General features: G+C 41.7%; 1 protein-coding gene across 10 annotated transcripts in view; it reads right to left on the reverse strand.

Moving 5' to 3' along the window:
* Positions 1-14,443, reverse strand: part of LOC138102991 (urea transporter 2-like) — a 302,433-nt gene that overhangs the window by 199,390 nt on the left and 88,600 nt on the right. The window contains exon 3 of one of the 10 annotated variants that reach the window (XM_069000878.1): positions 115-436. The exons of the other annotated variants lie outside the window; for them this stretch is intronic. The gene's annotated coding sequence lies outside the window, so the exon portion shown is untranslated. The remainder of the gene's footprint in view (positions 1-114; positions 437-14,443) is intronic. 10 annotated transcript variants of the gene reach the window in all.

The following is a 14,443-nucleotide window of genomic DNA, read 5'->3' on the forward strand; positions in this document are numbered from 1 at the left end:
TTTAGTCAACTGATGCCTGTGAAGCACTCAGAGGCCCTCAGATTAAACGTGCTAATGGAAGAGCAAAGTGGTACAAAAGCGCTGCCGCCGCGTGCCTCCCCTCCCTCTCCGCACCGAGCTGCCGTGCCTGGATGCTGCTCCACCATGACCTTCTACGGTGATGCTGTGGCAGCCTCTTTCTTCACAGGGGCATTTGGGCTGACAATGCGAAGCTCCTTTTCCCACATAATTGAAAGGAATTTCTGATTATGCACAGGGATGTCAGCAGTGCGAGGAGCTTGGACGCCTTCCAGCCGCAGCCGGATCCAATGATAGCGCTGCGATTTCTCCTTTTTTGGCACTCTACTTGTGAACTTTCTGCTCCCTTCTGGGAGTGATTCCTCAAGATAATATGCTGCTGCTCCAGCTTCTCTCTGATGGCCTAGATTTATAGCTTCTGCAAGGCAAGAGAGGGGAAGGGGTGTGGGAGAGACAGGGAGGATGAAAGCAGAAAGGGAAATTATTTTTTGGTTGGGGTTTTATTATTTTGGTCCCGCTCTGCTACAGTGACTGTCTCTAGGCCTCGCACAAAAATAGTCTGTCCTTTCCATCTCTGTAATGCTCTTTACTGCCTGCAGTGAAAGGTTGAAAGTACACATGAGTTTTTCTGGCCTCTCTTTAGTCCAGCCCCTGTGAATATGTGGCATGAGGTGAGCACTACATTTATCTCTGACCTTTTCACGATCTCCTGCATCTGTTAACTGAAAAGAGAGGAAGATGTCCCCAGCCTCCTCTCCCACAGAGCAGATGGTACTGGTGACTTGATTTACTTTATCTCTATCAGTCCCAGCTTGCCTCAAATCTTTCTGAACATCTAATTTATCTAAAGCCTTCATTGCTCTAGCTACACTGGGGAAAAACAAAACAACAGCCCCAAAAACCCCAGCCACTGATTTTCAGGGAGAAATATTTCAAAATTCCAGATGCTATGCTCAGAAATTTAGTAACACCATAATTAACTAGGACAAAAATTTCTCTCTTTGGATGTGCTAATCAGCTGAATATCCTCTTTCCCCAGTGACTTCAGAGTGTTGAAGATGTTTCCATAACATCAGAACTGTATTATCCAAGTATTTTAACCCTCTCTTAGAGCATTTTCCAGGAAGGTGGGGAAGTGCTTCCATCCCTGTTTTACAGGTGGGAAACAAGGAACTGAGGCACAGAACTTATCTAAGACAGACCAGGTGAGTTACCTGTTCCTCTCTAGTGTTTATAAAGGTAGATCACTGATGTTTTATAGGATTACATCCATAGTACTACGTGGTTGCAGCTGGCTGAGATGAGTACCACTCTTGGAGACTCAGAAAGGTCACCCTGGAAGAGTGGAGAAAAGCTGTGAAATGAGCCTTTGCATTTTACAAAGAAAGTGAATAATTAGTGAATAATATGTGCACCTCCTTATGAGGTGCTAGCTCCTGAAATCACAGGCTGACACACTGGTTTGTGTTGGGAGGGACATTAAACATGTTGAAATGGCATTTCCAGGAAAGGAAGGGAGCTGCTGAGCACCTCCTGGGGTTCGTCTTGGGCTCTGTTTCAGCTTTGAGGTCTTCCTGACTGCCCGGGGGACACCAGGGCAGTTCTGTGGTACTCATTGTGGCTTTAGCTACTAGGGCTTTTCAGTTCTTCAAGTTGCATCTAAAAAGGGGAAATAGTGCTGACAGAGCTGCTTGTGCTCAGCTCCACATTTCCCATCATCTTGGATAGCCAAATTGCCAGTGTTGAATACTCAGTTTCAGAGGCTGTGGCTCAAATCCTCCCTCTCCGAAGAGAATACATCAGGAGAATGGCAATTGCAACCTAACTTGTTCCTGTTTATCTCTTGCTGGTTGGATTTTCAGGAATCTCAAACTTCCCCTCACTATAAGCTTTTTAAATTTCAGGTAACCTAGTTGCAGGTGCTGAGACTAAGGAAAAGCTTTTGCATATGGAGGGATGTAAAATCAAATGGTGATGGGGGACTAGACACAGGGCTTTCTTATGAGGACCACAGGAAAGTATCCTGAAGGTCAGGACCAGATAATGTTTGCACAACTCTTTCTTGATGCCTAGAGTATTTCAGCATAAAACCAGATGTCCTGGCAAAGATACACCCTAATTAAGCACCACTGAGAGTCAGATTGGACTTGCATTCAAAGCAGAATTGAAATCGAGGCCACTTGGTGTTCCCTGAGCCTGTGTCCTTGGGCAGAGACTGTGATTGAAATGACCTTACATACAATCAGGCACAGGAGTCAAACTCTTCCTCAGCGAGGATTGGTCTGGGTTGATGGGAAGCCTTTTGCTTCCTCTCAGAAATCAGAGTCACAAAGACATACTGAGTGGCTGAGGAAATTATATTTTATTCAATTTATCAGCATGTGAAAGATAACGGGAATGAGCTGCAGTCACAATCTCTTCTGTGATGGCAGCTGCAGGGGGGGGAGTAGAAATAATGCAGCAAGGCAGGAACTCGGGACTGCTGGCGGGTCCTGAGCTGCTGCAGAGCTCCTGCAGAGCTCCGGCACAGCCTGGTAAGGATCTCAGGGCTGTGTGCAGGGGGCACAGCAGCTCCCGTGGCAAACACAGACAGCAAAGAGCCATTTAGACCTTGCACCACTCACCACTGCCAGGCAGTCCAATGAATTCAGCAGCCACAGTGCTGGGGTCAGACAAATCACTGAGTGTGCACAGCTTGTACTCAGTGTTGTGATGGCCTGGCTCTGCTGGGGAGCAGGAGTCAAGCAGGTGGGCAGAGATGTCACTCTTAATTTCCTACTATTTTCTTGAGCTGGGAAGAGCCATAGAAGTCACAGAATTATCACAGAATGGTTTGGGTTAGAAGGGAGTTTAAAAAAAAATCTCATTTCACCTCCACTGCCATGGGCAGGGACACCTTCCACTATCCCAGTTGCTCCAAGCCCTGTCCAGTCTGGCCTGGAACATTTCCAGGGATCCAGGGGCAGCCACAGCTTCTCTGGGCACCCTGAGCCAGGGCTTCAGCACTCTCACAGACAGCAATTCCTTCCCAATATCCAACCTAACCCTGCCCTCTGTCAGGGTGAAATTATTTCCCTTGTCCTCTAACTACAAGTCCTTGTCAAAAGTCCCTCTCCAAGGCAACCTGTCCTTAAGTCTGGTTCATTTTGTGCTTTGGTTCATTTTGTACATGAATGTAGGGAAAAGACAGGAAAACTGACTTGGCCATGGATCCACACAACATTTCCAGCTGCAACAATGCCTTTGCCATCCTTGGATATTCCCACTTCTCCCCGTGAGTGAGAAGGAGAGACCACCCACCTGAAGTGGTAAAAACAAGAGTTAGGCTCGAACTTAGTGTGGTCTGAGACAAAATATTTACTAGCTTGGTAGTAACTTCGTACTGGCAAGTAATACTAATAAAAAGCGTGTTTGATGTATTCAAAACTTATTGGTGTACACATTAAAACATGTGGTGGAATCTGGGGGCATAATAAAACAGCTGCTTTAGTTAAAGCCAGAAGAAGAGTGTCTGGTGGTCATGTTGGAGAAGAGGATGGGAGCAGAGCAAGTACCCACTTTAACTCCTTCACTGCTGAGGCACAGCCACAAAAAGGGTGTTTTTATGCAAAGCTGCAAGGCCCCTGAGCTAAATGGGATTCCCAATAACACAATTTTCCTCCACTGCCCTGCAGACATGAATCCCCCCACCCCCACAGAACAACATTTTCACTGCTGTTTTATCATCAGGCCTAATTTGATTTAACAAGCCTGGCCCAGATAAATCAAGTGGTTACAGATTAGGAAGTCCATGTGCTTTCAAGGCCAGTGCTCATAAAATTGAGTGCATCGTGCAACTTATAAACAGGAAAAGATAAGCACAGTTTTATGTACTCCACTCTGCTGCAGATTTCATGCCAGTCCATCCCCCTGAGAAAAGGGAGATGAAGGCTGTATCCTCTTTGCAGTCTGTGCAGGGCATTGTTGATCTTCATGCCCCTTCTCTTCTACTTTTAACACCTCTTTTCCCTCCTTGGCACTTTGATAGACCTCTGGGACACCTCTGAAAGATGTGTTCAAGTCTTTTATTTTTTTTTTCCCCTATGTAAGGGACTCCTCCAGTTATTTGTATATTTGAAAGAGAAAAACTTCTTGATGTACAGATTAAGAGAAAAGGGTTAGAGATTTTCCTTATTTGTATGTTTTTATGGATTTGGAGTACATAGCATTCATAATCAGGGAGTTCAGAGTTGTCCTAGAGAAAGGTGATGGAAGAGAGAATAAATAAATGTTTTCTTGCTGTCAAAAAGAGCAAGGCCCTCATTAAAATAATATGAAGTAGAATCATATAATCATTTGAAAAGACCCCCAAAGATCATTGAGTCCAGCCATTAACCCAGCACTGCCAGATCCACCAGTGAACCATGTTCTCTAAGCACCACACCTACATGTTTTTTAACACTTTGGGATGATGATTCCACTGAATAGGAGCTGCGCTTTTCCATTTAATCCGCTTAAATAAAATGAACTCATTTTCCCTAGTGCAAAGTTGATTGAAGTCCTTGGGGATTCTGGTGCTGGATTTGGTACATGAGCCCATGGATGCTGCCATCCTTCATTTAGGAACTTGTTCAGCTGTCTGATAAACATCACCTCTCCAGATCAGCCTAAATGCAGCACTCTGCCTTCCCCTAGCAGGAATCATCTCTAGCAGACCAATGTTAGATGGAGTAGCCTGGGGGTTCTTTATATTTAACATCAAAGCAGGGAAAAACAAATGCAATTACAGTCCAGTAATGAAATTTGTATCTGTTGTAAATGTCCTTAGTTACGTAGCAGAAAATCCAGATACAGATGAGCTAAAAACAGATCCAAGGCGAGTGGTGAGGGAAAGTTGAAATTTCTTTTCAAAGAGATAGCAAACAGTATATAAGCCTCACAAAATGTTTACTTTTTTTTGTTTAAGCTGTGGAGTAAAAATAACTTTCCATTTATCCAGTGAGTGACTGTACAGGATGAGACCAACTGGGAAGCTGCTCTAAGCCTTGAGCAGTGCAATGTTTTTGACTTCAGAGAAGGGAAAGGAGCTCTTCAGGGCTGTGCCTTCGATTAATGGCCAGTGAACACTCCTTGTAAAGACTGAATGCAAGGGAACTCTTCATTTTACCAAGATAAGGTTTATCCAACCTCTGAAGAGCAGTAGGAGGTGGTGAAGTGACTTTACTGCTTCTTAGAAAGCAGCATACGCTTGTTGGCATTTCCTGTCCCACCTTTGGGAATCAACGCTCAGCCTTTTGCCAGAGTCTCAGAGCAGGAGCCCAAGGAGCTGGGAACAGGTTATCCTGTTTCCTAATTATTAATGTGAAATGGGCAAACAGAAAATTAACAATAAATTCAGTCAGAACTTCAAGCAAATTAATTATCTTTTAATGTTTTATGAATCTCATATTGTTGGGATCAGGACAGGTGATGTTTCCTTAAGGGATTTCATGCACAAGCCACATTTTTGTATCTTAATGACAGTAATTTTAATATACTCTCTAATACCAGGCTTCTGTTCCTTTGCTTTTACTGAGTAATGCTGCAGTTTCAGGGCTCCTTGCAGCAGGGCGTGTGAATATAAGTGAAGGGATTAATATGAATAACCAGAACCAGACTGCCAGACTGAATATACATCTTTTGCTAGCTAGAAACTATAAAAGGCCCTTGAACAAAACTCATCTGAGATGCAATCCCATTCAAGGCTCTGAAGTTTTCCCTAGATGAGACACAACGTGAAGGAAGGCTGCTGAGTCCCCCGGTGAGAAAATGTTGAGGGTCTTTATTCTGGTCTTGTGGTTCTGCAGACTGCCTGAATCACAAGGTCATGGCATGGCAAGATAGCTCGTTATATCTTCTTTAAACTGGCTAAACACATTTTAAATAACGCACTCCACAAATGAGAAAGTATTTTCCACTGAGGTGGGTAGCATCATCTCAAGTCTCTGAAGATTAAGGTTTACTGCTTGCTAATGCCACTTGCCAAGGACACATTTTATTGCCTTTGTGTTACTGTATGTCAGTCAGGAATAAATCTCTGTAGAGCTTCTATCTCGCTCTTCAGCCACACGTAACCTCATTTATATTCAACAAACTTTTCTTCCCTTCTCTCTCCCGTGCCTCCCGCCCCCTCTTCCTTCAGAGAAGGCATTTCAATGAGTCTGTGCAGGCACAATTTAGGACTGAAATGAAGATCTCTATTCAGAGGCTGAACAAATTCTCACCAGCTTCCTTAGACCTAGGGCTAAGCTCTTCAGTTCCCTTCACCCCTTTTGTCTGCAGGTTTTTTGGGGCCAGACTGCCAAGTTCAAGCAAGGCTCCGATCTCTCCTCTTTCACAGGCCTCCTGATTAGTGGCTTTCTTTTTCCAAGACTATAGATACAATTATTAGAAATTCCTTTTTTTGTGAACACATTGAATGAAGGTATGAATGGAGATGGTAAGATGAAGAAAGTGAGAAGCTTAATATAACTTTGGCTTCTGTAGTTAATTAGATTTGGATGGCTTCAGAGGAGCAGCTGTAATTTTTTTTTTTTTAATTGAAGTTACATAAAGGACTATTCAGTGTATTTTGGGTGGGGAGGGGAGACTGTATAAAAATAAAGAAGCTGAGAGATGGGTTTTGGAAATACACCCTCTCCCCCTCTTCCTTTTTTGGGAAACAGTTGTGGGAAGAGAAAAAAGAGAAAAAGAAAAAAATGTCCTACCACCAAAGGGGATAACAGAATCACTGGCACTGCTGGTAATACCCTGTGTCTGAGGCACAGTATGCAGGATGCATATTCAAACAGGAACATTTCTTTTTTTTTTTTTTTTGTTCAGAGAGAATCTGAAATGCAGAAGTTTGAAATGTATTCCTTTGCACATCCAGAACACTAGATCTCAGACTTTCAAAAGGACATTGCCAAGATAGAGATCTCATTCAACATTTAAAGAATTTCACGAAAATATATCGCTTCCTATCTGCCTGAAATCTTCCCATTGCTAACAGAAGGCATGGATTTTAAAACCCCAGTGACATGCCAGCAGTTACAACTCTGTGTTCATTCTTCACTGCCTGGTGAAGGAAATGAGACCGGTCAGCTCTGTCTGCTGTTCAATTTCATCCCCGTTTTCTCTTTTGTGCTGCACTCTGCAATCTCAGAACTTCAGTCTTAATTGAATTTTTAAATACATAAAGAGATGGACAGTAGAATTATGGGGCCCTAATCTAGTGGGTGGCACCCCTGCCCATGGTGAGGGAGGTTGGAATTAGATGATCTTTCAGGTGCCTTTCAAACCAAACCATTACAAGGATCTATGATTATGTTTTGCAACCCCTTTTATTCTTTCACCCTAATCTACATGTTAATCCCAAGTCATTTTAGTAAAGTCTCTCTCCTTCATCAAGGGTGTTTTGGCAGCTAAACCTTCAGCTCATGCAGGCTGTTATCCACTGACTGCAGCCGTGCTGTTTTCTCCTCAGCTAAGCATGGAAGCCTGGGCTGAGGGAGAGGATGTCTGTCACTTCAGTCACACCCACATGCTGCACTGACTTCAAGGTGGTGACCATTATGCCACTAATTACATGGCTAAATCACAGAATTCCAGAATCCCAGAATGGTCTGGATTGAAAGGGACCTTAGAGTTCTTCTTTCATTCCCCCTGCCATGGGCAGGGACACCTTCCACTATCCCACGTTGCTCCAGGCCCCATCCAACCCGGCCTTGGACACTGCCAGGGATCCAGGAGCAGCCACAGCCTCTGTGGGCACCAGGGCCTCACCACCCTCACAAGGAAGAATTTCTTCCCAATATCTAATCTAAATCTGTCAGTGTAAAGCCATTCCTTGTAGTCCTGTAACATCAGGCCCTTGTAAATAGTCTCTCTCCATTTTTCTTGTAGGTTCCCTTCAAATCCATCAGTGAGTTGTCACTGCCAGCAGCCTTCTCACCTAGGTTATCAATAGGTTAATCAGAAAGAAAAATTCTGTTGTTGGTATGCCACTGTATTATTTATATATAAATCAAGCAAACAAAGAATCTGTGTAATTGTCATGATCATATTTTTTTCAGTCCAGCAAGCAACACCATTTAAAAAATCCCTGTTTTCTAAATTTTACTTCCCCAATAAAAGGAAGTACAGATGTTCTCAGAATGATGTTTTTCTCTTAAAAAAACTCCTAACCAAATGCATGTCCTAAACCACTGTAGATAACATCTCTGAGATCTTAACTTATCAATATTCTCTTTATTTTAACTAATGTGTTGGGAAATAGGCAATTTGTCAGTATAGCTTATCATTATCAATACTTTTTTGCCTCTCTTTGGAAAAGAAATAGAACTTTTAATAAAGTTTAAGTAATTAAAAGACAAAAAAACCCAACCCAACCAAGACAAAGATCAGTTTCCTAAAATGTCTGCCATTATTTGCTCAGAAAGAAAATGGTTTTAGCGTGACATAAGGTTTGAACTATTTCTTGAACTGCAGAAATATTATGAAATTGTTGAAATGAAAAGTACTTTAAATTAAAAAAAGAAAACATTTAATAAAATATTTTAGACTCCTGAGAGATTTTTGTCATATTTGTCAACACATTCTTAAAATGTTGCGAAAACAGGAAAAAAAGTGTGAACATTTTTCCAGCTACTTCATATTGGATTCAGCTATACTAACCTTTCCTCATCTCAGAGCATTATAAATGCCATCTTTCCTTATGACACTTGAGAAGGAAAAAAAAAAAGAAAAAAAAGGAAGAAAAAGCTTGAATTGCCCTGTAGATTAAATGTTTGGAGAAAAAGTGTCAATGCCGACTAACAATGAACAGTGTTGGTGGGTTTGCAAAAATTCTGGCACGAACTCCTCGGCTCAAGGCTGAGTGGATGGCATAAAAGGAAGAGCCAGAAATGATGTGTGATATTCTTCTCAGGAAACAGGGTAGCAGTCCCAGGGAATGGTGATTGTGGCATCTTGTTTCTGGTTTAGAAACCATCTTGCAGTTGCTAAAGCAAGCAAACCACCTCCAACGCAGTTGTGATGCAGTTGTGCTTTATTTCACTGTAAACATCCCAGCTTTGTTACTGGAGGCCTCAAACTCTATACAGTCTGAAAGACAAAATTAATTATCCTGCCTGGAGTTCATCACTGACCTAACTCATCTGCTCCTACCACCTGAGATAAATCTGTTTTGACTAGCTGAGTTACCTCTAATCAGCTGTGCAATTCTAGCAAAAACCCCCCCACATTCCCTGTTAGCTTTTACCTTTCTATTAATTGTTCTCTTGGAGTAAATATACGTGTTAGGGGAGTATCTGCTGCTGGGAAGGGGAGGCAGGAGAGACAAAGGATGAAGTGATGGCTATCAGGGCTAGGCTGGACAGGGCTTGGAGCAACCTGGGGTAGTGAAAGGTGTCCTTGCCCATGTCAGGGAGTTGGATGGAGATGAGGTTTATGGTCCCTTCCAACCCAAACTACTCTGGTTACTAGGAACTACCTGGATCTGCCATATGCAATGGTCTTGGCTTAGAAAACTGGTGGAACTTGAAGTATTGGTATGTGGAACAAATCTGATCATTTGAGGGACATAGAAACACATCAGGAAAGCTGTCATCAGAGTGTTCAAGAAACATAAAAATATGCAAAAGTCAGCACCAACCACAAAAAGGAAATAGGTGTTGGGAGCAGAATTTAAGTTTATTAATGACTTTTTTTGAAACAATCATGATCCACATTTTCCTGTGCCTTTTACAGATAATCTCAGTAGCAGTTCACAAATATCTGTGCCTTGAATTTAAATTCACTCTTTCAATATTTGTATAGTGACTCAAAAATTCCCTTTCTGTAAATATTCCCAACAGGATAAGGTGGATATTGAAATGTTTGCACACAAAAGGTGTAGTCACTGTGAAAGCAAATCCATTTAAAAAGTGTTGAGCAAATATTCAGAGGAAATGAGAATAAAATGAACGAAAAAGGCTTTAAGGGGGTTTGGAAAGGAGGCAGGTGAAGTCATTGTGATAGTGCCATGTCAGATTAGTGCTCTGAAAGCGCTGTAGGGTGCAAAGTAGTTAAGATATTATTTACCTCTCCAATAAAGCAAGTATTATTTTTACTCACATTAATCAGTAGACTTGTAAACCCATTAGAGAACATAGCCCATGTATAATAGGAAGGAGAAAAATCGATGTAGAATGGCAAACTAGTAACAATGAGTGAAACTAAATGAGTTTTCTGTGATTTTCTACCTTTTCAAATTGCATTACGTTTTAGAATAAACCCTTCAGGAAGCTTGCTGTAGACCTGACTGAAATACTGTAGAACAAATTGGTAACTAAACAGGGCATCAAAATAAAAGAGTAACCCAATAACATAATCCTTCATCTAGAAGTCCTCACTGCTATTCTGACTATATGACTGGGCTGTATGATTTGATATGTTTTTTCTATGTTTATTCAAATTCAATTACTTGGATTGGGGAATTACATGGCACTCATCTGGAAAAAGTTCTGCTGCATGCAGGGAACCAGAGCCTTGGGAAGGAGCTGTCTCTCACCCAGACACTGGGTTGCCAAGAGCCTGTGATTGAAAGACAGCTAAGAAAGAGACTGCTGGGATTCAAAATTGCCTAGGAAGAGTTCAAGCTGACTTCCAAGAAATGTTCTCCAGTCCTGGGGCAGAGTTTAAAATGCAAGGAAGGCCTTGAAAGAGCCTTCATGAGACAGCTGTGGTTGTTGGGGGCTACCACAACTGGTGCATTGTCTGGATGCAGAAAGAGATTAATTTTGTTGATGTTCACATCCTGGATGCACAGAGAAGGTGAGATGAGGCAAAGGCTTCATTACCCTGATTAGTCTCTCTGCTTTGAAGTATTCATGGCCAAACCTTGATCCCTACTATGGATTAATTGTGTTCAGTGGAAAGGTACAGTTGAATCCAGAAAGGATCTTATGTCACCTCAGTGCCTACAGTTAGGTAGGGAAAAATTTAGAATTAGGGGACAGGAAAAACTTCACCAGCAGTGTAAAATCACAGTGCAGCTAACAAATCTAAATAAAATCCATTTTTACATGTGTAACCCTGTACATTGCAGTAATTCAAGAGTGCCCCCTCCCAATATACAAAGTCTGCTGTCTTAAAGTCAAAAGGAAACATTTTGCAGAATCAGAAAAGTTTGAGGAATAAATATAATTTCAGCTGTGTCACATTGTTGTCTTGGATTTTAAATGGTTCTGTGTCTTGTTTCTATTCAATCAGAACATTTAGCATAGCAATCATCTTAAGAGAATCTCCTTTACCAGCAAAATGTACTTTGAGTATGTTAAGTAATAATTAAATCCAGTTATTGTGATTGCAAACATTCATCTCCAGTTAAATGGATGGCTCCCGTCAAACCTGGGTTGATTGGCTGTTCTCAGCACAGAGCAGCCTAAGGTTCTCTGTTGTTTCCTAATGCTTTTCAGATGATTTTATCTCTCTTGTACTTCAAAAAGTAGTCAGATGGGAAAAACATCTGCTCTTGACACTGTAAACACAATCCATAAACTCTGAAAGTGAGTCACTGTGGCTGTGTGGAGAAGAGGTTTGAGAAAGTGGATCTTTTATTCACTGACTGCTCATCACATGTATCTGGTTGGGGAAAAGATCATACGTAGGTTCTGTACAACAGGAAAGACAGGCAGAGCCAGGATATGTGATAGATAGGACCTCACTCACATCTCTCCCTCCTCAGCGTGGCCTGTGGCTGCACAGAAGCAGAAAATGTAAAATAAGAGTTTTTACTTCCAGGAACAGTCCTTTATTGACCAACCTGAAACCCAGTCAAGGGTGTAACATGATCGTCAGAGAGTTATGAGGGGAGAGAAAATTGCAGTATCCTAATGGAGGGATAATTTCGTTAATGCTTGACCACTTAATCCCAATTCTTGTGTTCAGGGTAAATAAAAAGTTATCCCAAATATATAGAAGACAAGTAGTCCATGCCCAAGTCTGCAGTACAGTCCAGATATACAATGCATAAAGTTTAGTAGAATGACATTAATATCAGAAACAAGGGCCACCTTACAAGAACTGACCTGCACAGTGATGGCTCAAGCCTGAGAGTACAAATAGTGAAAATCATCCCTTTACCATCTTATTCCAGAGAAGCAGGGGTGGAAAGTGAATCCTCCCCACCATCCCCACAAAAAAAGTGGTAACAGGGAAAGGAAAGAGGCCTTGACACCTCCCAAGGGCAAAAAGATAGGAACATTGTTCTGGAGAAACCCTTACATTGCTTCTGATTATGGACTGTTGATTGAGTCCTATAAAAACAGTACTTAGAGAGCCTAGATGTGATAATGAAGGTTCTGAGCCTTAGAACGACACTTAAAATTGTCTTCAAAGAAATTCCTTCCATTTTACCAGTATACTATGGCAGTATACATGGGACTAGATTAAAAAACTGAAACTCTCTTGAAGATCACCTTTCCCATCACCTTTCCAGTGCAGAATCAGTGCATTTTCTTAATTCTTCTTTCCACTTACTTTTACCAGGGAGCCAGAGCTTCCTCCAACAAGCTTCTTTTGCAGTCTGTGCCAGGTTTTGGATGAGGTTTTCATTAGGATATTCCTCCCTAATATTTTCCATTGCCTAATTTGATCCAATTAGATCTAATTACACTCCCCTGAACAACTTGAAACTATTCTTATCCCTCCCTTCAGATGCTTCCAGACAATTATCTGGCTCTGTATACCTATTTGGCAAGTTACAGCTACCTAGTTTTTTTAAACTTTTGTTCCATTAACTTGACTTTCCTGTTATCCAAAGGCTATACAGTACCTTGCCTAAGAGGAAAGAAGATTTGGAATGACTCACATTATTTTAAGCAGATGGGTTAGGCTAGCAAAATATTTGTCTCCATCACACGAGTGTTCCATCACATTTGGAACTCCTACTTCCTGGCATCCTGTGAATGGTTATCAAATAGATTTGGTGGCTAATTTTATAATAATTTCGTAATTGATGTACTAGTGTGCCGCTGCTGCTGCTGCTGCTGCTGAGTGTTATTGACTTCAAGAATTTATTGGCTGTGTTCTTCCATTAGATGAGAGAAAAAACCCAAAATATCTTGTTGTTCCACACTGGTGATGTCATCTAAGGATTCTTGACCAAGACTTTGGAATATCAATCAAGGAAGAGACTATCTGAGGTTAACTATAACACCAGACTTACTGGATGTTTTCTGTCACTAAATATTTGTAGCACAGCTTGTAGACTACTGGCTTTTGAGCATTTCTGAAGTTGTCCCAAAGAGAAAATCTTACAGAATAAAGGGAATAATAGTTTGTAGAGTGAATGTAAACTAAATCACTGGATTTTGGGTCAATATATATGTTCTGCTCTGTTCAGATTCATGTTTTCAGCAATAACAAAACCCTGGCCAATTAAGACTCGACTCACCTCACCTGAAGGTAGCCATGTAGAAGATAAGCATTCAGACTAATCTAGGCCCTTCGTGGGTACCTCCAGAAAGTGATGTATTTCACCTTTCTCTGATATTGATCTTGGTGTACAAGATGCTGCTAGAGCATATTTTCATGAACTGCCATCAACGTGAAAGCAGAAAATACTCAGGACACAAGTGTCTTTGAAAACAACTCACCAGGCTGCAATGCCCTCAAAAAAACCCAAGGTATTTAATGAGCAGTGAGTGACATTTGATGCCTTAAGAGGCCTCCTAGAAACAGAGACTAGACAGGAGTAAGGGAATAAAAGTAGGTATTTATTTGAAGGGCCTTCAAAGGTACCCCTGGGGAGTCCAGAAGCTATTGCCAAGATGGACCCCGAGATGAACAACAGGTCATGAGTTCTTCACGCTTTTATAGGTTTGGTTCATTTGCATATCAGGGTTAATGCTCCAATTAAAGCTTCAGTTAATGATGTAATTCCCCTCAGCTTGCCTCGCCCTTTAGAGGCCTTTTGGTTTATACTTTTTGGGCTTAGGATGGTCTGGGTGTCCTTGAAGAGCAGGCCCAGAGAGGCTTTGTTATGTCTACCTAGCATGAGAGAGCAGAAATTAACAGGCTACAAAGAACTTCAAAGGTACATGCTAAGCAGTACAGAATTTGAAAAATACAGAAGTTAAAACCTAAGGCATCACATTAACAAAGTCTTTCTCCTAATCAGTTTGAGTGTCTTCTCTACCTTTCTTTCCCCTACCCTGTGTCCTGCATGATGAAAAGCCATGATGCCCTCCAGCCCCACTTACATCCACAGCTGTCCCTTGGGAAAGAGCAGCCTGTGTGCTGCTGGAGATGTGAGAATGTCCCCACCAACATCTGGCTACCCAGGCTGGGGAGATATCTACTCACAAACCAGTTTTTTTCTCTGTGTGATTATTGGATCACAGAATCTTAGAATCATAGAATGGTTTGGGTTGGAAATAACCCA

This window comes from Aphelocoma coerulescens (assembly GCF_041296385.1).
Source record: "Aphelocoma coerulescens isolate FSJ_1873_10779 chromosome Z unlocalized genomic scaffold, UR_Acoe_1.0 ChrZ, whole genome shotgun sequence".
NCBI classification, from domain to species: Eukaryota; Metazoa; Chordata; class Aves; order Passeriformes; family Corvidae; genus Aphelocoma; species Aphelocoma coerulescens.